The sequence below is a fragment of the Schistocerca piceifrons genome, chromosome X (genome assembly GCF_021461385.2).
Source record: "Schistocerca piceifrons isolate TAMUIC-IGC-003096 chromosome X, iqSchPice1.1, whole genome shotgun sequence".
NCBI lineage: Eukaryota > Metazoa > Arthropoda > Insecta > Orthoptera > Acrididae > Schistocerca > Schistocerca piceifrons.
In genome coordinates, this window is record NC_060149.1 from 221,508,712 (window position 1) to 221,533,566 (window position 24,855).

General features: G+C 46.5%; 1 protein-coding gene across 2 annotated transcripts in view; it reads left to right on the forward strand.

The window, feature by feature from the left end:
* LOC124721182 (laminin subunit beta-1) overlaps nt 1–24,855 on the forward strand; it is a 349,227-nt gene that overhangs the window by 37,588 nt on the left and 286,784 nt on the right. The gene's annotated exons all lie outside the window — the stretch shown is intronic.

Consider the following 24,855-nt stretch of genomic DNA (forward strand, 5'->3'; position numbering starts at 1 on the left):
TCCTCTGTGGTCAGCCCAGCAGCAGCTGGACCTTTCTCAGAAGCACACAGACTGCACCTCTGAACCGCCACTGTCACAGAATTACTCGGGTGTGCAGTAACCCCTCGTGTCCTGTGATGAGTAGCAAAGCAAATATCCTGCGCCAGCATTGTACTCTATCGTCAGATTCGCCACAGATAGCCTTTACACAGCGGGCGAGCCTCCGGCCTCCACATTCTGTATTGAGGTGTGGACGTCCAACAGTTTGTAGCCCACTCCAGGTTTAATCGCCCTTCATCCACATTCCATAGATGCTCGCGATAGTAGCTCGGGAACAGATGACCACCATAGCCGAGATACTAGTTCCCAGACTCCCGGTAATAAGGACATACAAGCCGTTTATGTCAGTGGATTTCCCCATTCGTAGCCCTATAGTCTCTAGAATGATTCCTCATTCGCCTCAGGTGCAATTATATACTTTCATTGGCGCGCCACGTGCCCGCAGTGTCACCAAGCGGCATTCAGTTTCGTGTTTAGCTCTGGTGAATGATGTCAATACATATTATAAAATCAAAATGGTCCACATGGCTCTGAGCACTATGGGAATTAACATCTGAGGTCATCAGTCCCCTAGAACTAAGAACTACTTAAACCTAACTAACCTAAGGACATCACACACACTCATGCCCGAGGATGGATTCGAACCTGCGACCGTAGCAGTCGCGTGGTTCCGGACTGAAGCGCCTAGAACCGCAATACATATTATAAAAATGTACCGGGTGATCAAAAAGTCGGTATAAATTGGAAAACTTAATAAACCACGGAATAATGTAGATAGAGAGGTAAAAATTGACACACATGCTTGGAATGACATGAGGTTTTATTAGAACCACACAATATTGCTAGACGCGTGAAAGATCTCTTGCGCGCGTCGTTTGGTGATGATCGTGTGCTTAGCCTCCACTTTCGTCATGCTTGGCCTGCCAGGTCCCCAGACCTCAGTCCGTGCGATTATTGGCTTTGGGGTTACCTGAAGTCGCAAGTGTATCGTGATCGACCGACATCTCTAGGGATGCTGAAAGACAACATCCGACGCCAATGCCTCACCATAACTCCGGACATGCTTTACAGTGCTGTTCACAACATTATTCCTCGACTACAGCTATTGTTGAGGAATGATGGTGGACATATTGAGCATTTCCTGTAAAGAACATCATCTTTGCTTTGTCTTACTTTGTTATGCTAATCATTGCTATTCTGATCAGATGAAGCGGCATCTGTCGGCCTTTTTTTTTTTGAACTTTTGTAATTTTTTGGTTCTAATAAAATCCCTTGTCATTCCAAGCATGTGTGTCAATTTGTACCTCTCTATCTACATTATTCCGTGATTTATTCAGTTTTCAAATTTATACTGACTCTTTGATCACCCAGTGTATATGTGTATATATACACTCCTGGAAATTGAAATAAGAACACCGTGAATTCATTGTCCCAGGAAGGGGAAACTTTATTGACACATTCCTGGGGTCAGATACATCACATGATCACACTGACAGAACCACAGGCACATAGACACAGGCAACAGAGCATGCACAATGTCGGCACTAGTACAGTGTATATCCACCTTTCGCAGCAATGCAGGCTGCTATTCTCCCATGGAGACGATCGTAGAGATGCTGGATGTAGTCCTGTGGAACGGCTTGCCATGCCATTTCCACCTGGCGCCTCAGTTGGACCAGCGTTCGTGCTGGACGTGCAGACCGCGTGAGACAACGCTTCATCCAGTCCCAAACATGCTCAATGGGGGACAGATCCGGAGATCTTGCTGGCCAGGGTAGTTGACTTACACCTTCTAGAGCACGTTGGGTGGCACGGGTTACATGCGGACGTGCATTGTCCTGTTGGAACAGCAAGTTCCCTTGCCGGTCTAGGAATGGTAGAACGATGGGTTCGATGACGGTTTGGATGTACCGTGCACTATTCAGTGTCCCCTCGACGATCACCAGTGGTGTACGGCCAGTGTAGGAGATCGCTCCCCACACCATGATGCCGGGTGTTGGCCCAGTGTGCCTCGGTCGTATGCAGCCCTGATTGTGGCGCTCACCTGCACGGCGCCAAACACGCATACGACCATCATTGGCACCAAGGCAGAAGCGACTCTCATCGCTGAAGACGACACGTCTCCATTCGTCCCTCCATTCACGCCTGTCGCGACACCACTGGAGGCGGGCTGCACGATGTTGGGGCGTGAGCGGAAGACGGCCTAACGGTGTGCGGGACCGTAGCCCAGCTTCATGCAGACGGTTGCGAATGGTCCTCGCCGATACCCCAGGAGCAACAGTGTCCCTAATTTGCTGGGAAGTGGCGGTGCGGTCCCCTACGGCACTGCGTAGGATCCTACGGTCTTGGCGTGCATCCGTGCGTCGCTGCGGTCCGGTTCCAGGTCGACGGGCACGTGCACCTTCCGCCGACCACTGGCGACAACATTGATGTACTGTAGAGACCTCACACCCCACGTGTTGAGCAATTCGGCAGTACGTCCACCCGGCCTCCCGCATGCCCACTATACGCCCTCGCACAAAGTCCGTCAACTGCACATACGGTTCACGTCCACGCTGTCGCGGCATGCTACCAGTGTTAAAGACTGCAATGGAGCTCCGTATGCCACGGCAAACTGGCTGACACTGACGGCGGCGGTGCACAAATGCTGCGCAGCTAGCGCCATTCGACGGCCAACACCGCGGTTCCTGGTGTGTCCGCTGTGCCGTGCGTGTGATCATTGCTTGTACAGCCCTCTCGCAGTGTCCGGAGCAAGTATGGTGGGTCTGACACACCGGTGTCAATGTGTTCTTTTTTCCATTTCCAGGAGTGTATGTTCCACATCTCCTTTTAAACCACTGGACCGATTTCAACCACACTTGATACGCATATCACGTATTGTCAGAAAAGAACTGCAGTGGAGCGGATGAACCACTTCCCTATCAAAAGGTTGTGAGTGAAAAAGCAGGGTATTCCACGACGCGCGAAAACCCACACTTTATTCATCCATTATCTGAGAATGAGAGCACCTAGTGACTTACAAAAAACTTTACACGTCATTTCGAACCTTTACGAACATTTTTCCTCGCTTACAACCCTCACAAAATGTTCAAAGAAGAAAAGTGTATCGCTTACTACATTTTCGCTGTTCATGCAGTAAAACTGTCACATGAAGCATGATGTGTTGATTTATTTACTTTATTCGCGACACATTTTGCAGACAGTATTCACATATACCACTGGATGCACCAGCAAAATTGTATCATTTCACGACATGTACTTCAGGAGACGCGACGTCATAAACATTGAGCTGCTTTAAAATAAAGCTGCAGGGCAAAATTTGCTAGAGATGTAGGTGAAATAAGTGTTTAAATACGTGTAAAATATATTAAATATATTTGAAATATACCGGGTGATCAAAAAGTCAGTATAAATTTGAAAACTTAATAAACCACGGAATAATGTAGATAGAGAGGTAAAAATTGACACACATGCTTGGAATGACATGGGGTTTTATTAGAAAAAGAAACAAAGTTCACAAAATGTCCGACAAATGGCGCTGGACAGCAAAACGTCATTGACTGCGCATTACAATCGTGTATAAAAGGAGCTGTAATGGGAGAGAGAATCAGATGCGCCAGCAGTCGCAGCATGTTGACGTTACGTGAAAAGGCGCTTTTAGTGAAGCTGTATTATCAGAATGGGGAATGTGCTAGTTCAGCGTTACGAACCTATCGCCATAGGAAGGGGATTCGAACGGGTAATGGTCCGTTGACAAATACAGCTGTGGCGAGAATGATTTCGAAGTTAGAAGCCACGGGTTGTTTAGACGATAGACCCCGTAGTGGCCGACCGAGCACAAGGCGTAACGCTGCTGAGATAGTTCAGTAAGAAATGGAGACTGTAGCGGGTTCGTCTATGCACGGGGAAGTCAGCGCTCGTGCAGTCGCACGTCGCACCGGCATTCCATACACTACTGTTTGGTTGGCACTTAGGCGTACCCTCCGATGCTATCCGTACAAAATCCATCGGCATCATGAACTGTTACCTGGCGATTTAGTGAAGCGGAGGGCATTTGCGGTGTTGGCGTATCAAAAGATGGCGGAAGACGACGATTGGTTGAGTAACGTGTTGTGGACCGACGAAGCTCATTTCACGCTCCGAGGGTCTGTCAACGCCCACAACTGCAGAATTTGGGCCACCGAAAATCCTAGAACTGTCGTGGAAACTCCATTGCACGACGAGAAAGTCACAGTATGGGTTGGATTTACCACATCTACCGTTATCGGGCCTTTTTTGTTCGAGGAAGTGCGTGATTCTGGTTTTGTAACTGCTACCGTGACGGGTGAGAGGTACGCCGGTATGTTACAGAATCGCATCATCCCCAGCCTGGCTGATAAACACCTGCTGGAACGTACGATGTTTATGCAGGATGGCGCTCCACCCCATGTTGCTAGACGCGTGAAAGATCCCTTGCGCGCGTCGTTTGGTGATGATCGTGTGCTCAGCCGCCACTTTCGTCATGCTTGGCCTTCCAGGTCCCCAGCCCTCAGTCCGTGCGATTATTGGCTTTGGGGTTACCTGAAGTCGCAAATGTATCGTGATTGACCGACATCTCTAGGGATGCTGAAAGACAACATCCGACGCCAATGCCTCACCATAACTCCGGACATGCTTTACAGTGCTGTTCACAACATTATTCCTCGACAACAGCTATTGTTGAGGAATGATGGTGGACATATTGAGCATTTCCTCTAAAAATCATCATCTTTACTTTGTTATGCTAATTATTGCTATTCTGATCGGATGAAGCGCCATCTGTCGGACATTTTTTGAACTTTTGTATTTTTTTGGTTCTAATAAAACCCCATGTCATTCCAAGCATGTGTGTCAATTTGTACCTCTCTACATTATTCCGTGATTTATTCAGTTTTCAAATTTATACTGACTTTTTGATCACCCGGTATTTGACGTGTGTACGCAGGCAAAGTCACAAGTGAAAAGCTCATCATAAAAGCATGGAACAATTTGGACTAAATGTGGTTCACATATTAGTGACGATCTGGAAAGAAATACTGTGGAGGTAAGAATCACCAGTCTTCTATTGGGGTGGGGGTGACAACGTAGACATAGGTGGAGGAGATAAGCACAGATAGGGGGAAGAGGAGGAGATGGACAGAGAGAAGCGATGGGGAAATGGACTGAGAGTGGGAAGAGCAGGAGGTGGGCAGAGAAAGGAAAGAGCTGAAGATGGACGGAGACTGGTTGGAGGAAGAGATGGACAGAGGCGGAGGAGAAGAAGACAAATAGATGTGGGATGGGTGCAGGAAGAGATGTACAGAGACGAGGGGAGAGGAGGAGATGGACAAATAAAGGAAAGAGGAGGAGATGGACAAAGAAAGGAAAGAGGAGGAGATGGACAAAGAAAGGAAAGAGGTGGAGATGGACAAAGAAAGGAAAGGGGTGGAGATGAACGAGAGGGGGCAGGAGGAGATGGCCAGAGAGAGGGGAGGAGAAAATGGACAAAGAGGGGGATAGAAGGATATGGAATTAGAGGAGGAAGGAGCAGGTGACCAGAGAAAGAGTTGAGGAGCAGATGGCCAGAGAGAGAGAGAGAGAGAGGGGAGGAGCAGATGAACAGAGAGAGGGTGTGGAGGAGATGGACAGAGAGGGGTAAGGAGGAGATGGAGAATTAAAAGACTGGCATAAATACACACCTGGGCAACAACGGGTACTCTGTTAATACTGGAGAAAGCTGTAGACTTCATGCGGCATTTTGCACACGATGTTTTCTATAGGAATTGAGCAACGCCAGACGACAGTAGCTAAATGCAGGAAGGTCTACTGAGAACCAACGACTGATGCAGAGATTGGCAGTTGAACCTGACCATAAATAAATAACATATTTTGCATACATAGGCGAAGAGCTCCATTACTGGTCCGATTACACTGTTAGCGATAAATCACTGGAAGCAGAAACTACCGTAAAATGCCCAGCAGCAACTACCGAAGCGACCTGAAGTGGAATGGTTCCATAAAAGTAAGTGCAGGAAAAGCAGATAACAGGCTGAGATTCATTGGGAAAACCCTAAGGAAATGTGATTCATTCTCGACAGAAGTGGTTTACCAAACACGTTTTTGATCGTTTCTTGAGTATTCCATAGCAGTCTGGAACCCTTACCAGGCTGAATTAATAGAAGAGCTTGGCTCCAACGAAGAGCCGCGCGTTTCGTTATGGGGTCGTTCAGTCGACGCCAGAGCGTTACGGAAATACTCAACAAACTCCAGTGGGAGACGCTACAAGAGAGCGATTGTGCATCAGGCCGACGTTTCCTGTTGAAATTCCGAGAGCGTACGTTTCAAGAAGGGTCGGGCAACATTATACTTCCTCCCACATACGTCTCGCGAAATGGCCGTGACGAGAAAATCGGAGAAATTAGAACAACAGCTCAGTGGCAGAGTGCCACAGAAGAAGTCCTAAGGTCTCGGATTCGATCCCCAAACAGTCACAGGATTTTTATCTCATTTATCACTTCTTTCACCTCTGGAAATGTTTGATGATGTGAAAAAGGTCGATCAGCGCCGTACTTCGGAATCCTTGTTTAAGTGTAGGTCCTCCTGCAACTGGCTGGATAACTCAGTTCAGAAGTCGGAGGAAGGCAATGGCATACCATCTCCAACAGGACATTGCTTAACGAAATACTGTGGTGGTGAAAACAATCTTCGGACTGATGATAGCATTCCTTATGGAGGTTTTCAAACATTCATACTTCCCACGTGCCATTTGCGAATGGAACAAGGAAGGGGACAAATGATGGTACCAGAAGTGCCAACCCTACCCCCCCCCCTCCTCCCTGCCACACACAGTAAGAAAGGTACATGTAGATGGAGGGATAGAAAATGAGAAATTTAATTCGGGTTCACTGATGTACTCTCCCCCAATCATCATACAATGTTAATGTGTAGTACTTGTGTAGTTGTGGCTGGTTTAACGCTGTTCTAACAAGGGAACCTCCCCATCGCACCGAGCGAGGTGGCGCAGTGGTTAGCACACTGGACTCGCATTCGGGAGGACGACGGTTCAATCCCGTCTCCGGCCATCCTGATTTAGGTTTTCCGTGATTTCCCTAAATCGCTTCAGGCAAATGCCGGGATGGTTCCTTTAAAAGGGCACGGCCGACTTCCTTCCCCATCCTTCCCTCATCCGAGCTTGCGCTCCATCTCTAATGACCACGTTGTCGACGGGACGTTAAACACTAATCTCCTCCTCTCCTCCTCCCCATCGCACCCCCCTCAGATTTAGTTATAAGTTGGCACAGTGGATAGGCCTTGAAAAACTGAACACAGATCAGTCAAGAAAACAGGAATAAGTTGTGTGGAACTACGAAAAAAATAAGCAAAATATACAAACTGAGTAGTCCATGCGCAAGACAGGCAACATCAAGTATAGTTCCCATTGGACAGGCACGTCCTTTCGTGTACTAATCGCACGGTTTTGTGGTGCGGTCGCAAAACACAGACACTACACTTATTACAGTGAACAGAGACGTCAATGAACGAACGGACAAATCATAACTTTGCGAAAATAAAGGCAGCAAATTTTTCAGTCGAGGAAAGAATTGAAGCAAGGACCTCTCTTTCTGCAGCTGCTCACGCTAACCACGGGACCACGGCGCTCCTGACCTTATACCAGACCTGATGTTGCCTTTCTTGCGCATGGACTATCAGTTTGTATATTTTCTTATTTTTTTCATAGTTCCACACAACTTCTTCCTGTTTTCTTGATTGATCTGTGTTCAGTTTTTCAAGGCCCTTTCCACTGTGCCAACTTATAACTAAATGTGAGGGGGGTGCTATGGGGAGGCTCCCTTGTAAGGTACTTCTTCCACAGACATTAGTCCAGCAGAGCATACAAGGTGCATTCAAGTTCTAAGGCCTCCGATTTTTTTTCTCCGGACTGGAAAGAGATAGAAACATGCGCATTGTTTTAAAATGAGGCCGCGTTCATTGTCAATACGTCCCAGAGATGGCAGCACCGTACGGCAGATGGAATTTTACCGCCAGCGGCGAGAATGAGAACTGTTTTAAATACTTAAAATGGCGACGTTTTCCGTACTTGAACGGCGTGCAATCATTCGTTTTCTGAATTTGCGTGGTGTGAAACCAATTGAAATTCATCGACAGTTGAAGGAGACATGTGGTGATGGAGTTATGGACGTGTCGAAAGTGCGTTCGTGGGTGCGACAGTTTAATGAAGGCAGAACATCGTGTGACAACAAACCGAAACAACCTCGGGCTCGCACAAGCCGGTCTGACGACATGATCGAGAAAGAGGAGAGAATTGTTTTGGGGGATCGCCGAATGACTGTTGAACAGATCACCTCCAGAGTTGGCATTTCTGTGGGTTCTGTGCACACAATCCTGCATGACGACCTGAAAATGCGAAAAGTGTCATCCAGGTGGGTGCCACGAATGCTGACGGACAACCACATGGCTGCCCGTGTGGCATGTTGCCAAGCAATGTTGATGCGCTACGACAGCATGAATGGGACTTTCTTTTCGTCGGTTGTGACAATGGATGAGACGTGGATGCCATTTTTCAATCCAGATACAAAGCGCCAGTCAGCTCAATGGAAGTACACAGATTCACCGCCACCAAAAAAATTTCGGGTAACCGCCAGTGCTGAAAAAATGATGGTGTCCATGTTCTGGGACAGCGAGGGCGTAATCCTTACCCATTGCGTTCCAAAGGGCACTACGGTAACAGGTGCATCCTACGAAAATGTTTTGAAAAACAAATTCCTTCCTGCACTGCAACAAAAACGTCCGGGAAGGGCTGCGCATGTGCTGTTTTCCAAGACAACGCACCCGCACATCGAGCTAACGTTACGCAACAGTTTCTTCGTGATAACAACTTTGAAGTGATTCCTCATGCTCCCTACTCACCTGACCTGGCTCCTAGTGACTTTTGGCTTTTTCCAACAATGAAAGACACTCTCCGTAGCCGCACATTCACCAGCCGTGCTGCTATTGCCTCAGCGATTTTCCAGTGGCCAAAACAGACTCCTAAAGAAGCCTTCGCCGCTGCCATGGAATCATGGCGTCAGCGTTGTGAAAAATGTGTACGTCTGCGGGGCGATTACGTCGAGAAGTAACGCCAGTTTCATCGATTTCGGGTGAGCAGTTAATTAGAAAAAAATCGGAGACCTTAGAACATGAATGCACCTCGTATGTGGGACAAAGTGGAGACAGAAGGCTTCAAATACTCATTCACCCTAAAGAACACTTGCCAGATTTGAAAAACAAGCAAATTGTCGAAACAGTTAAATATCATATTGTGCATACATAGGCGAAGAGCTCCATTACTGGTGCGGCGACAAATGACTGGAAGCAGAAACTACCGTAAAATGCCCAGCAGTAACTATCGAAGCGACCTGAAGTTGAATGGTTCCATAAAAGTAAGTGCAGGAAAAGCAGATACCAGGCTGAGATTCATTGGGAAAACCGTAAGGAAATATAATTCATCCTCGAAAGAAGTGGTTTACCGAACACTTTTTCGATCGAGAATGAGATTTTCACTCTGCAGTGGAGTGTGCGCTGATATGAAACTTCCTGGGAAATTAAAACTGTGTGCCCGACCGAGACTCGAACTCGGGACCTTTGCCTTTCGCGGGCAAGTGCTCTACCAGAGCTACCGAAGCACGACTCACGACCGGTCCTCACAGCTTTACTTCTACCAGTATACCGTCTCCTACCTTCCAAACTTTACAGAAGCTCTCCTGCGAACCTTGCAGAACTGGCACTCCTGAAAGAAAGGATACTGCGGAGACATGGCTTAGCCACAGCCTGGGGGATGTTTCCAGAATGAGATTTTCACTGTGCAGCGGAGTGTGCGCTGATATGAAACTTCCTGGCAGGTTAAAACTGTGTGCCCGACCGAGACTCGAACTCGGGACCTTTGCCTTTGCGGGCAAGTGCTCTACCAGAGCTACCGAAGCACGACTCGCGCCCGGTCCTCACAGCTTTACTTCTGCCAGTATCTCGTCTCCTACCTTCCAAACTTTACAGAAGCTCTCCTGCGAACCTTGCAGTATCCTTTCTTTCAGGAGTGCTAGTTCTGCAAGGTTCGCAGGAGAGCTTCTGTAAAGTTTGGAAGGTAGGAGACGAGATACTGGCAGAAGTAAAGCTGTGAGGACCGGGCGCGAGTCGTGCTTCGGTAGCTCTGGTAGAGCACTTGCCCGCGAAAGGCAAAGGTCCCGAGTTCGACTCTCGGTCGGGCACACAGTTTTAATCTGCCAGGATGTGTCTTTTTCGATCGGTTCTTCAGTATTCCATAGCAGTCTGAAACCCTTACCAGGTTGAATTAATAGAAGAGATTGGATCCAGTTTCTGTTACCGTAACTGTGTTTGTGGCAGTAGGTGCCAGGTCACTATTAGCGCCTTAAAGGAAAGGAGGAGGCGGCTGTTATAGCGTTTGGCGGGCTGCGAGCAGCGCGGATGTTTGCTGTTGCAGCGTCAATAGGCGGTGGCCGCTCCAGATGTGTGCTCGTTAATTGAGGTGCGTGACGTCACCGGCACTAGGCTGGGGGCTGTACATCCATCACGCAGTCTGCACGGTACGCTCTCAGGGCGTCAGTTACTGTGTGAAGCGACACCCCACGAGAGAAAAGTTCACATTATCAGACAGGAAGAACAGAGTACCTCGTATATGCTCGTTTGATTTGACAACCAGATGTACAGTATCAAAATGAAGATACCCGTTTTTATCCAGACTCCTTTGCAAAGATAGTATCTAAAGCCGTAGTTCTTCTTGTTAAAGACTTTCAATGAAAATACTCGAGAATACCGTTAACCGAATTAAAATGCTCTGCCAGCTTGCACGAAATAAATCGTAGTAATAAACTTTGAGGTTTGCCGATGACATCGTAATTCTGTCAGAGACAGCAAAGGACTTGGAAGAGCAGTTGAACGGAATGGACAGTGTCTTGAGAGGAGGATATAAGTTGAACATCAACAAAAGCAAAACGAGGATAATGGAATGTAGTCGAATTAAGTCGGGTGAAGCTGAGGGAATTAGATTAGGAAATGACACACTTAAAGTAGTAAAGGAGTTTTGCTATTTGGGGAGCAAAATAACTGATGATGGTCGAAGTAGAGAGGATATAAAATGTAGACTATCAATGGCAAGGAAAGAGTTTCTGAAGAAGAGAAAGTTGTTAACATCGAGTATAGATTTAAGTGTCAGGAAGTCGTTTCGGAAAGTATTTGTTTGGAGTGTAGCCACATATGGAAGTGAAACATGGACGATAAATAGTTTGGACAAGAAGAGAATAGAAGCTTTCGAAATGTGGTGCTACAGAAGAATGCTGAAGATTAGATGGGTAGATCACATAACTAATGAGGAGGTATTGAATAGAATTGGGGAGAAGGGGAGTTTGTGGCACAACTTGACAAGAAGAAGGGACCGGTTGGTAGGACATGTTCTGAGGTATCAGGGGATCACAAATTTAGCATTGGAGGGCAGTGTGGAGGGTAAAAATAGTAGACGGAGACCAAGAGATGAATACACTAAGCAGATTCAGAAAGATGTAGGTTGCAGTAGGTACTGGGAGATGAAGAAGCTTGCGCAGGATAGAGTAGCATGGAGAGCTGCATCAAACCAGTCTCAGGGCTGAAGACCACAACACCAACAACAATAGAGATGGGGCCCCTCCACGCCCGCACCAACGTGGTGACCAGACCAAAAGTTCTACTGTCACCACCGTCAACATGTTAGTTATCTAGTAAGTGGATCACAGGATGCTGGGCTGTGATGTTATCCGTGCGTCTGGGTAAGACTACGCATTAACACGGTCTGTCAGGTGATAGATAGTGAACGAAACGCGAATGAGGGTAGCAATTTGAAGAGCAGAGGGAAAAAAGTGCCAAGGCTCGTGCCGTGGAAAAAAACTTGTGCGACAGAAGGATGGGTAGGAAGAGCAGTAGTGGCTTATTAGCTGCGATAGTTCATGCAAGGTCGGATTTGCTAGTAAGGGTATCACGAATCATTACCGTGGTAAGCGATGGCGATTTATCCCAGTTGCTACAGCCGCTGCATTCCTGGAACAATCAAGATCGTTATACGGGGTGTTACAAAAAGGTACGGCCAAACTTTCAGAAAACATTCCTCACACACATGTGTCCGGAAACGCTTACTTTCTATGTTAGAGCTCACTTTATTACTTCTCTTCAAATCACATTAATCATGGACTGGAAACACACAGCAACAGAACGCACCAGCGTGACTTCAAACACTTTGTTACAGGAAATGTTCAAAATGTCCTCCGTTAGCGAGGATACATGCTTCCACCCTCCGTCGCATGGAATCCCTGATGCGCTGATGCAGCCCTGGAGAATGGCGTATTGTATCACAGCCGTTCACAATACGAGCACGAAGAGTCTCTACATTTGGTACCGGGGTTGCGTAGACAAGAGCTTTCAAATGCCCCATAAATGAAAGTCAAGAGGGTTGAGGTCAGGAGACCGTGGAGGCCATGGAATTGGCCCGCCTCTACCAATCCATCGGTCACCGAATCTGTTGTTGAGAAGCGTACGAACACTTCGACTGAAATGTGCAGGAGCTCCATCGTGCATGAACCACATGTTGTGTGGTACTTGTAAAGGCACATGTTCTAGCAGTACAGGTAGAGTATCCCGTATGAAATCATGATAACGTGCTCCATTGAGCGTAGGTGGGAGAACATGGGGCCCAATCAAGACATCACCAACAATGCCTGTCCAAACGTTCACAGAAAATCTGTGTTGATGACGTGATTGCACAATTGCGTGCGGATTCTCGTCAATTGGGCCAACTGGCGGTGAATCGAGGAAGTACAGTACATACTGACGAAACTAAAATGAGCTCTAACATGGAAATTAAGCGTTTCCGGACACGTCCACATAACGTCTTTTCTTTATTTGTGTGTGAGGAATGTTTCCTGAACGTTTGGCCGTACCTTTTTGTAACACCCTGTATAGTAGTGGGAGACCGGCCATAGATCATCTCACTGTGTGTGGGGGGGGGGGGGGGGGGCTTGTCTGCATGCAGTGTACGGTACGGCTTCCCTGCGTGGTGCCAGTTATTCGGCAGTGTGTTTCAGCTGGATATCCAGTAATGGCGTCAGATTAACAGGGGTTCACCTCTACCGTTGTGTTTGCGTGTGCTTGGCCATAGATGTTAGGTCCTTACAAGTATGTCTTTTGGTCTTTTATGTTTCCATCTATGGTTGTGGTCGTAGTTCCCCAGATTCAGAACAAACGGGTTCTGCGAGTGTCTGGAGTTTCTGCATAGTCTTGTGGTGAGTATGTGAATTACCTCCGTGAGAGTCTCAAGTCGGTATTCCCGGTGAAGGTCCGCGATGCGTGTGTATCGTGGAGCATTGCTTATGATTTTGAGTACTTTGTTTTGTATGAGCTGCAGACTGCGCAGGCGTGTGGGCGCAGCGTATCCCCAGACAGGAGCTGCGTACGTCATCAGGGGTCGAATAATTGTCATGTACATGGACCTCGACACCCTTCTGTTCAGTGTGCTACGCCAGTTGAGCATAGGGTAGAGCTGTTTGAGCCTCGCGCTTGCTCGGTTGGTCATGTGTTGTAAGTGGTCCCCCCAGAGTAATTTCCGGTCCAGCCAGACACCGAGGTATTTGACTTTCTCACGGAAACGTATTGGGCGTGCATGTAGAGTTATTGGTCTACAGTATCTGTGCTTGCGCAGTTGCTTCGGTCTTCTAGTGAACAGAACGGCTTCGCAATTGCCGACGTTTACTCTAACACGCCATTTCTCCAACCAAGGCTCAGCCACTCTTGAGTGCAGTCTGTAAGCGTGACGTAATGTTTGATGGTTTCCAATCTTGAGCGAGGATGGCTGTGTCATCCGCGTAGATTGCCATCGTTGTGTTGTGTGTGGTTGGGAGATCGTCTATGTAGAGGTTAAACAGTAGGGGCCCTAGGATGCTTCCCTGGGGTACTCCCGCGTGTATACCGTGTCGTGTTGATTACAATGCCTGAAAAAAAAAATCCAGAAGGGTAGGAGGAAACGGAATGAAACTTCAGGTTTTAAAGGGTATGTGATGTTAGTTCAGTGATTTCAGTACCGAGTCAGATTTACAGAGAACTTAGCAATATAAGCCCATTTATCAATATGTTGTTGCATCTCTGTGGCCTGGGAATTTGCTCTGATACCGTTGGGAAGGGTATGACGAAGCCGTTGTATCCTCTCCCGAAGCAAGCAGGCCCACAACTGTTGCATGAGGTCCTTGATATCTCGGATACTGTTACTCTCACCGAGTAGACGTCGAAGATGGTACTACACGTGCTCTATCGGGGCCAGATCTTGAGATCTTGCTGGCCATGGAAGTGCCTCAACATCACGCTGACAGTTCATAGACACATGTGCCATATGTGGATGAGCACTGTCCTGTTTAAAAAAAGGCACACTCAGAACGTCGCATGAAAGGTAACAAATGAGAACACAAGATGTTCGTGACATACTGTTGTGGCATCAGAGTTCCTTCAATCATTACCAGCCGCGACATGAAGTAATAATCGATGGCTACCCACACATGAAGCCAGGAGTAACACAGCGGTGCCTCTCCGAAACATTGGAAGAATGGGACCCCACCCCAAGTCGCCGCCATACTCGGCTACGACAGTGCAGAAGCAAACCTCACCGCTGAACACAATGCGACGCTATTCATCAGCAGTCCGTGCTTCACGGTTACCCCACCACTGCATTCGCAGCCGTTTGTGTTGTTGCGTTAACGGCATCCTACGCATAGGACGGTTGTTCCCTGGTAGGGCTGTTCGTAGTCTCGGACCAATGACGCGGGATGACACAGAATGGTGCGTTATTTGTTCTCGTACGGAAGGCGCGGATGCGAAGGAGTTGCGATATGCTCGGTGTACAATACTACGATACTCCGTTGTGGTGGTTAGATGTGGTCGGTCGGAAACGACTATGCCTGTCCTCATGTTCCCACGCAGCCCAACATCGGGCCAGTGTCACATCAGAACGTCCCACTCGACCACCCGACCTAAATGAGACCGGCAATGAAGTTCCTTTCAAACACTGTCAGATGCTGATAACCCTGTCTCTGAAGAGTACACAGGATCTCCGTGTCCTTCACCATAATCACTCATCATCTGGCGCCATTTACGCACCTTATATACTCTACAGTCCTGGTAACAATATTAAATTCACTGCGGTGGCTACTCTACAAATGGCTCAAATGGCTCTGAGCTCTATGGGACTTAACGTCTATGGTCATCAGTCCCCTAGAACTTAGAACTACGTAAACCTAACTAACCTAAGGACATCACACAACACCCAGTCATCACGAGGCAGAGAAAATCCCTGACCCCGCCGGTAATCGAACCCGGAAACCCGGGCGTGGGGAGCGAGAACGCTACCGCACGACCACGAGCTGCGGACCGGCTACTCTACACTGCAACTTTAATCATTTACTTGTATGTATTTGTACGAAGTTACACTGACGTCTGACCATATCTTCTAGATGCCCCAGTTTTTTGACTGGCAGTGAATTTAAAACCGAACAATGTAGTTTACCTACCACTGTGATAGCTAGTATGTTGATGAGCATTCTTCTCTATATCTTCAAATCCTTATCCTCAACCGAGCTAGGTGGCGCACTGGTTTGCACACTGGACTCGCATTTGGGATAACGACGTTTCACACTCGCGTCCGGCCATCCTGATTTAGGTTTTCCGTGATTTCCCCAAATCGCTTCAAGCAAATGCCGGAATGATTCCTTTGAAAGGGCACGGTCGATTTCCTTTCCCATCCTTCCCCAATCCGACGGGACCGATGACCTCGCTGTTTGGCCCCCTCCCCCAAATCAACCTACCAACCTTACCCTCATGTGTATTCGACAAATGACCAGAAAAGCAAGAAGATTAGAATTTAACGTCCATGGTGTGGCCTGAATCAGAGCTCAAACGCGGATTGTGGATCGATGGGGATGGAGTTGCGGGAATGCAGCCGGGAACCGATGTCTCGACAAGTGAACATTCCATCATTTTGAAGGCAAAAAAATAAAGGAGAGATCATAGCAATTTTAACCCATGGTGGACGGAGTTACGATGAATCCCTGTTCTGCACTATCCCGGATGACCATCGTCGGCGAATATGGCAGTGACCTGCGGCAGGTTCCATTCTTCCAGTGTTTAGAAGAGGCGCAGCGGTGTTACTTCTGCGTCATCATGTGGAGAGCCATCGGGTGTGACTTCAGGTCACGGCTAGTAGTGATGAGAGAACTCAGACGACACAACGATATATTACGGACATGTTGCATTCTCACGTGTTACCTGTCATGCGTCAGTATTGTGCATTTTTCAGCAGGATAACGCTCGTCCACACACGGATCGTGTCTCAGTTAAGTATATATGACGGTAGTATCTGTTCCTGAAAGAACAGTTACCGTGGATGACCATGGTGCCCGTGGTGGCTCAGATGGATAGACCGTCTGCCATGTAAGCAGGAGATCCTGGGTTCGAGTCCCGGTCGGGGCACACATTTTCAACATGTCCCCAATGAAGTACATCAACGCCTGTTTGCAGCTAGGGTGTCCATTTAATTATCATTTCATCTCAGTTAAGTGTCTGTGAGCTGCTGAGGTACTCCTGCGGCCAATAAGATCTCCAGGTCTGTGTCCAATAAAACATTTGGGGGACCAACTCGGACGTTAACTCCGTCCCAACGACGATATATCCAGGGTATCAAGGAGCAGTTAAGTTGCGGGCCATCTTTCTGCAGCAGAGGACAGAGGACACAACGGCTTCATAACACTCCCCTCCCCCCGCCGCCCCCCCCCCCCCCCCGTCCCCGCCCCAACCGAATCAGTGCGTGATTCAGTGAAGTAACGTCGCATACCCTTTCAAACTGTGAAGTTTCCTCTCGTTTCCTCTTCCCCTTCTGGCTACTTTACTTTCTTTGTCAGGCCGTGTATTTTAAACTAGGTTGATTTAATGTTGTCAAGATAAATGTTTAAATTCTTGAATATCTTACACTTCAATGCGTGTAGAAGTATTACTGTTTGTTGTTGATCCCAGCACCAAAATTACAAGTAACGAATGGTAACGACTTAGGGTATTTAAAATGTGCCACTTGAACTCTTTTCTGCCGGGTGTTTCAGGTAGGATGCAAGCGCTATGTACAGCGTTGTGCGGGCGCTGATAGCGGAGAGGCAGCATCCAACCACAGCATTGCCACCGATCAGTTTCCGAACTTCGGCAGGTGGCGTATCGCGATTATAGCCGAATTAGAAGAGCTAGGAGCGGCCTTGGAAAGAATTTAGAGATAACCGTTACGTCATTTAGCACTGCTTTCTGTCGTATCGGTAGCAGCTCTTCCGTCGTACGCGACACACGCTATATTATTGTGGAATGTTTTGCAGGTGTCAGGTGGAATAATATTTTGTGGATTGAAACACCTTATGGTAAGTCTTAAGCTATAAAAATGCTTTCTGGAAATCCACGTTCAGCGAAACAATAAAGGCCTTTCTTTCTTTTGGCCACAAAAGCATCTTTATGGATCTATACGCCCTTGTCTAGTGGGTCTCCGCTTATTTATTTCTGGAAGAAACATATTGCATATTCAGTGTTAATAGGAATATTGTTTTTTAGAAATAGGCAAGTATATCTGCGCCTTTTGTCGCTGCGCGTAGCTCCACCAAGAGAAGTGTCCGCTTGGAAGGACGACGGTGCACTTTGTAACTCCTCCAGGTGCTATATGCCAAGGGTGTATTTGTTCTTATGAAGAGAAGAAAGTAATACACACTATAAATAATATTCCATTTTCATTTGCACTGAGTATGTGTATAACTCACTTAGCGGCCCTCCCCCTTCCCCTACCGTCCTGTAAGAACAACGTGGCAAAGTGCTGTCTGTGCACTGTTATGTAGGTCGAGCTGTATCTTAAAGGGTGTATTTAACTTTTATCTCTTAGGATGGAACGAAAGTAATCAGTAACAAAAAATGCACACGCAAATGCCTATACTACTCAGTTCTAAACGTACTACAAAATTTTCAATAATAAATTTGTAGAGACCCGCGGAAGATGATACATACGTATTGAGGAGATTGAATGACCAAATTGTCGAATTTTTTTTTATTTTTTTTCCTCAGAAGGGGAATTTTCAAGAATCGAATCTACTACAAGGATCGAGGTAACATAATAATAAGACACTGGACGCATATTCGTGAGGACAAGATTAAAGGCCGGCCGAGGTGGCCGAGCGGTTCTAGCCGCTACAGTCTGGAACCGCGCGACCGCTGCGGTCGCAGGTTCGAATCCTGCCTCGGGCATGGATGTGTGTGATGTCCTTAGGTTACTTAGGTTTAAGTAGTTCTAAGTTCTAGGGGACTGATGACCTCAGAAGTTAGGTCCCATAGTGCTTAGAGCCATTTTGAACAAGATTAAAGTGCCGACCGACGTTCCTCGTTCATATTTTCTGAGGTTGTCTATACTACTACAGGCTAATGCCGGGATGGTTCTTTCAGAACAGCCCAGTGCAGATTCATTCCCTCATTCTTGTCCAAGCCAGTGCCTCGCCTGCACGATGGGACGTTAAAATGTAACCATCCTTCAAGTTTCTTTCGTAGATACGGATAAAAATAAGTTGGCTACCTTCACTAAAATGATAACACGGCTACTGTTTTACCAAGTCCTGCATTAATCAGTTTCGCGGCTGATCTCTCATTTAGTCAGTAGGGAGCAACATTCGCTGTGGCATGTTTACGTTGAGAACGTCACCAAGTAGGCGCAAACAGCGATATCTGGCGGCGGCAGCAGACGCAAAAGGGCGGCTCTCGGTTCTGCCAAAGGGCAGCACTTCCGCTCAGATTACTCTCACAGAGGGCCATGTGGAAGCGCGCTGCTGCGGAGCCGAGGCGTTCCGTTATTGGTCAATAGTGGCGGACCGACACAAGTACTCGCGCCTCGCAAGCTTGTTCGGCACCGCACACGCCGACTGTGTAATCCAACTAAGTTTACATCTTACAGACCAAGAGTCCAACGTTCGTCATTAAGTAAAGAAAGTAATAATGGCTACGAACGGATAAACTTATTGGGTAAAGAGAGAATCTTTCACAATCTGTGTAGATTAAAATGCAGATGAATGTTCAGTGCTGGAAACAACACACGAGATACACAGAAGCGCTAAAGAAACTGGTACAGGCACGCGTATTCAAATATAGAGACAGGTAAACAAGCAGAATACGGCGATGCGGTCGGCAACGCCTATATAAGACAACAAATGTCTGGTGCAGTTGTGCGATCGGTTACTCCTGCTGCAATGGCAGGTTATCGAGATGTAAGTTTGAACGTGGTGTTATAATCAGTGCACGAGCGATTGGACACAGCATCTGCGAGGTAGCGATGAAGTGGGGATTTTTCTGTACTACCATTTCACTAGTGTACCATGAATATCAGGAATCCGGTAGAACATCAAATCTCCGACATCGTTGCGGACGGTAAAGGGTTCTGCAAGAACGTGACTAGCGATGACTGAAGAGAATCGTTCAACGTGACAGAAGTGCAACCCTTCCGCAAATTGCTGCAGATTTCAATGCTCGGCCATCGACAAATGTCAACGTGCGAACCATTCAACGAAACATCGTCGATATGTGCTTTCGGAGCCCACTCGTGTACCCTTGATGATTGCACGACAAAAGCTTTACGCCCCGCCTGGGTCCGTCACAACCGACATTGGACTATTGATGACTAGAAACATGTTGCCTGGTTGGACGAGTCTCGTTTCGAATCGTATCGAACGGATGGACGTGTACGGGTATGGTGACAGCCTCATGAATCCATGGACCCTGCATATGAGCAGGGGACTGTTCAAGCTGGTGGATGCTATGTAATGGTGTGGGGCGTGTGCAGTTGGAGTGATATAGGACCCCTGATACGTCTAGATATCACTCTGACAGGTGACACGTACGTAAGCATCCTGTCTGATCACCTGCATCCATTCATGTCTATTGTGCATTTCGACGGACTTGGGCAATTCCAGCCGGACAATGCGACACCCCATAGGTCTAGAATTGCTACAGAATGGCTCCAGGAACACTCTTGTGAGTTTAAACACTTCCGCTGGCCACCAAACTCCCCAGACATGAACATTATTGAGCATATCTGGGATGCCTTGCAACGTGCTGTTCAGAAGAAATCTCCATCCCCTCGTACTCTTACGGATTTATGGACAGCCCTGCAGGATTCATGGTGTTAATTCCCTCCAGCAATACTTCAGACATTACTCGAGTCCATTCCAAGTAGTGTTGCGGCACTCCTGCGCGCTCGAGAGGCCGGACACGCTATTAGGCAAGTGCACCAGTTTCTGTGGCTCTTCAGTGTGGAATTCCAAACACCTCTGACTGTCGGTTTCGTGAACCAGACGGCGGGCAGTACCTTCCGTCACTTTCATTGCACAGTGTACTTCCTCAGACACTGCTGACGGATCATTGTATCCTAATGGAAAGGGACTGAATTTGATACGGGCAAGAGGGAGGATCTATACGTATCTGCCGTCTAAGTGGAATTCACACCTCCAGCCAGTTTGCCTTACGTTTTATAGGGAAATGGTAAAATCAGGATAATAATGCGTATTGATTTATATTACTAAATCGAAATGTGGGGGAGGGAAGAAATTGTCGCCGGCCGGCCGGCCGGCTACAGTCTGGAACCGCACGACCGCTACGGTCGCAGGTTCGAATCCTGCCTCGGGCATGGATGTGTGTGATGTCCTTAGGTTAGTTAGGTTTAAGTAGTTCTAAGTTCTAGGGGCCTTATGACCACAGCAGTTGAGTCCCATAGTGCTCAGAGCCATTTGAACCATTTTTGAAGAAATTGTCACAACTTGACTAGAAGAATGGCATCAAGCAATCGTCAGTTTGGTAATGGAAGGAAGTGTGGTGGGTAAAACTAACAGAGGGACACCAAGGTTTGAATACACTAAGCAGGTTCAATTAGACCTAGATGGCAGTGGTTATGCAGAGATGGAAGCCTTCACAGGATAGAGTAACGTTTAGAACTGCAGCAAACCAGTACTGAAACTGAAGACGACGACGACAAAATCTATTTATTTGTTTATTTATTAGATGTAGTAAATGAACCTCGAAGGCACGACATCCTTAGCTGGTCGATCATACGGTTGGTGTGCATTGCAATTTCGTAAAGTTTCGTATCAGTGCTATTTTAGTTTTCGTAAAATACTGCTACTACTGACTAGCTTTTTTACATATATGCTAACAAGAGAAAGTCCCCATCGCGCCCTCCTCAGATTTAGTGGTAAGATTGCCCAGTGTCAAACACTGAACACAAGTCGAGCATGAAAACAGGAACAAGTTGTACTTGAACTGTGAAAAAAGAAGCAAAATAGAAACAGTAAACGGTCCCAAGGTTAAGATGTTCAACATTGAGCGCACTTGAACAACAACGGCGTCGTGGTTATGTGGGCACGGTGTTGTCTCACTAATCACATTTACTTGTGACGGTAATACATTCTTACCACATGACTCATGTTCTATAACCAATGTACAGTATGACAATTGCCAAGACTACAGAAGAACAGACAGTGAAGGACATGGCGGAAAGTTCATAATTTCGTGAAACAAAAAAATAATGGTGCACGAGAAATATTTGAGCACGTCCTCCCGCTTCGCAGTCTAACCACGACGCCGTCGTTTTTGCCGATCGCTTTATGTTGCATATCTTGAGCTTGGACCGTTCACTCTTTCTATTTTGCTTCTCTTTTCACAGTTCAGTGCACCTTCTCCCTGTTTTCATGCTTGATCTATGTTCAGTTTTTACGGTCTATCCACTGGGCCATCTCACCACTAAATCTGAGGGGAGTGTGATGGAGAGTTTCCCTCTTAAGAAAATAAGCACGTCGGTTAAACCTGGAGTTGTAACACTACCGTAAAATATCGTAAGTAAGCGTAGACTACGGTAATTTTCCTAGTAAACTTGGTCAGCTAAGATCGTATCTGCACTACCTGTACGTAAGGTGCGTTGCGTACATATCGGGCTTTATCTTTTATCTATCGCTTTATTTAGGGGTGCGATGAGTGTCTTACTAGATTCCCGTAGAAACGGGAAGCGGTAAACAGTCTAGAAGCTGAGTGAGGCTAAAGTCCCGCGTAACCTGCCGAATATCATTTTTTTATTTAAATTCCACAATGGTGTTAGCATTGAAGTATTTAACGTATGTACCACTGCCAGGTAGTAAATCTGCTGTCTCTCTTATTGGTTTCGGGCGTCTAGTTTCCAATTGTTTTCGTGCATTCGGGAGAGAACTGTGACCCAACTGCTAGCACAACTGCATTCCAACTTCTCGACCGCATGTGAAACGTTCAAAATTCTCATCCTTAAGTGAATCTTAAACAGTTATCGTCCTGTCGAATGTGAGTCCTGCTCTTACTCCAGTTGCTGTTACGTGTTCTTGACATACAAGAGTAAAACCGTGCCGGCCGCGGTGGTCTCGCGGTTCTAGGCGCTCAGTCCGGAACCGCGCGACTGCTACGGTCGCAGGTTCGAATCCTGCTTCGGGCATGGATGTGTGTGATGTCCTTAGGTTAGTTAGGTTTAAGTAGTTCTAAGTTCTAGGGGACTGATGACCACAGCTGTTAAGTCCCATAGTGCTCAGAGCCATTTGAACCATTTGAAGTAAAACCGTGTAACATTCTGACGACCACAATGATACTTTCTCTCGATTGAGAAGTCTGTTTCGCACTGATTACGTGCTTATCACACGAAATTCTTGTTCCTTTTATACAATGTATTTAAATGATGTGGAGCATGAACTTTAAATTATTTCTGTTCCCCTATATTTAGTTTTGTAAAACGTAATGCAATACACTGTTGCGGACAAACAAGGAAAATGCTTTCTTGAATAATATCCTCGCCGATCTGTCGTTAGTTTGAAGTTTCTTTGGGAGGAAAAAACATCAGAATATGTCAGATGGAGAGTCATTAGCAAATACGGAAAGACTAAAGCGTGCCAAAGAACACTGTCACATACTTTTATAATTTCTAATCTGTATTAACGACGCAGCAGACATAAGATATCGCTTTACATGTTCGGGGACTGTGTAATCATCTGCTGTGCATCCGAAAGAACAGACCACTATATATCGTAGTTTGTTCTTTACATATAAGGTGATGACGACCATAGATTCATTCTTTCAGTGTTGATGCACACCAATCCCGATCTCTTGCGGGAATCCGGAATGGCGAGTAAGGGGTTCATGGGTATGTGACGCTACGCTAGTAGTGTGGAAAAGGCTGGGACTGGGGTCTGTTGGGAAGCGTGCTCGGGTGGCCAACGTGATTAACCCTCTTAATACGAAGGAAGGTGGGTACTTTGTGCCCAGCCTTTGAAATATTGTAAGACGGCCAGATAATTAATATTTTAAAATTTTTAAAAAAATATTTATTGTTTTTAATTAATTCTTGTACCAGATTCTATAAATATTATAAATTTTTAGGTAAAGTTAGCCAAAAAATTTAATTCTTAATTGTAGACGTCACTTACCACACTGAATGACGTATTCAATACTTTCAGGTTCAGAAACTTACCTACCCATCAATATCTTTTTAAAAAATATGTGTGAGTAAAAGTCAACATTTACATTTACATTTTAAAAATTTTTTGTGGTTTTGGTAGTGTAATCCGAGCTGGATAGTACACATTACAGAAAGCGCGTTGATATTGCTAAGAGAAATTTCCCTCACTGGCACAGATTTTCACCTGTTACCATTGATTCATTTCAATCCCCAAATGCGGCTAATGCCATTGAAAAAACTTTAAATAAGTGCTCGAATGGCCACTGGATCACATAAGGTGTCTGTTCTTTCGGACATGAAATAAAATCGTCATAACTTCTGAACGGTTTGCGTTAGGACGTTCAAACTGCACGGTTGGCCGCGGGGCGTGATGGGAATTAGTATGCGCAAGTGTGGTTTGGTTTATCGACGAAGCCCACTTTCATTTGGATGGGTTCGTCAATAAGCAAAATTGGCGCATTTGGGGGACTGAGAATCCACATTTCGCGATCGAGGAGTCTCTTCACCCTCAACGGGTGACTGTGTGATGTGCAATGCCCAGTCAAGGAATAATCGGTGCGATATTCCTTGATGGCACGGTGACTACCGAACGGTACGTGAAGGCTTTGGAAGTAATTTAATCCCCAGTATCCAAAGGTGACACTGATTTCAACAGAATGTGGTTCATGCGAGACAGAGCTTTACCCCATCGAAGCAGGAGAGTGTTTGATGTCCTGGAGGGGTACCTATGGCTCTGGGATACCCAGACGCCACTGGGATTAGTGTCGATTGGCCGCCATATTCTCCAGATCTGAACACATGCGACTCCATATTTTTTAAAAAAGGCCTACAGCAATAACCTCAAAATCATTGCTGAGCTGAGAACAGCCATTCAGGAGGTCATCGACAGCATCGACGTTCGGACACTTCAACGGGTCATGCAGGATTTCGCTATTCATCTGCTCCACATCATCGCCAATGATGGCAGGCATATCTAACATGTCATAACCTGAATTCGAATATCTGTAGTGACGTTTGCATGTTGAATAATGTGTGTACACTCCATATTTTGTAATTAATTTATGTTTTTTTCATATAGTTCAATAATTATCACCTTGTACATATAACACACTACAGCAGAAACACTTTCTGGCGTTCTCTATCATTGAGGAACGTAGGAAAGGAAGATCTTGGTAAAATTAGAGTATCATAAATTTTAATGTTTAGAGATGTGTTTC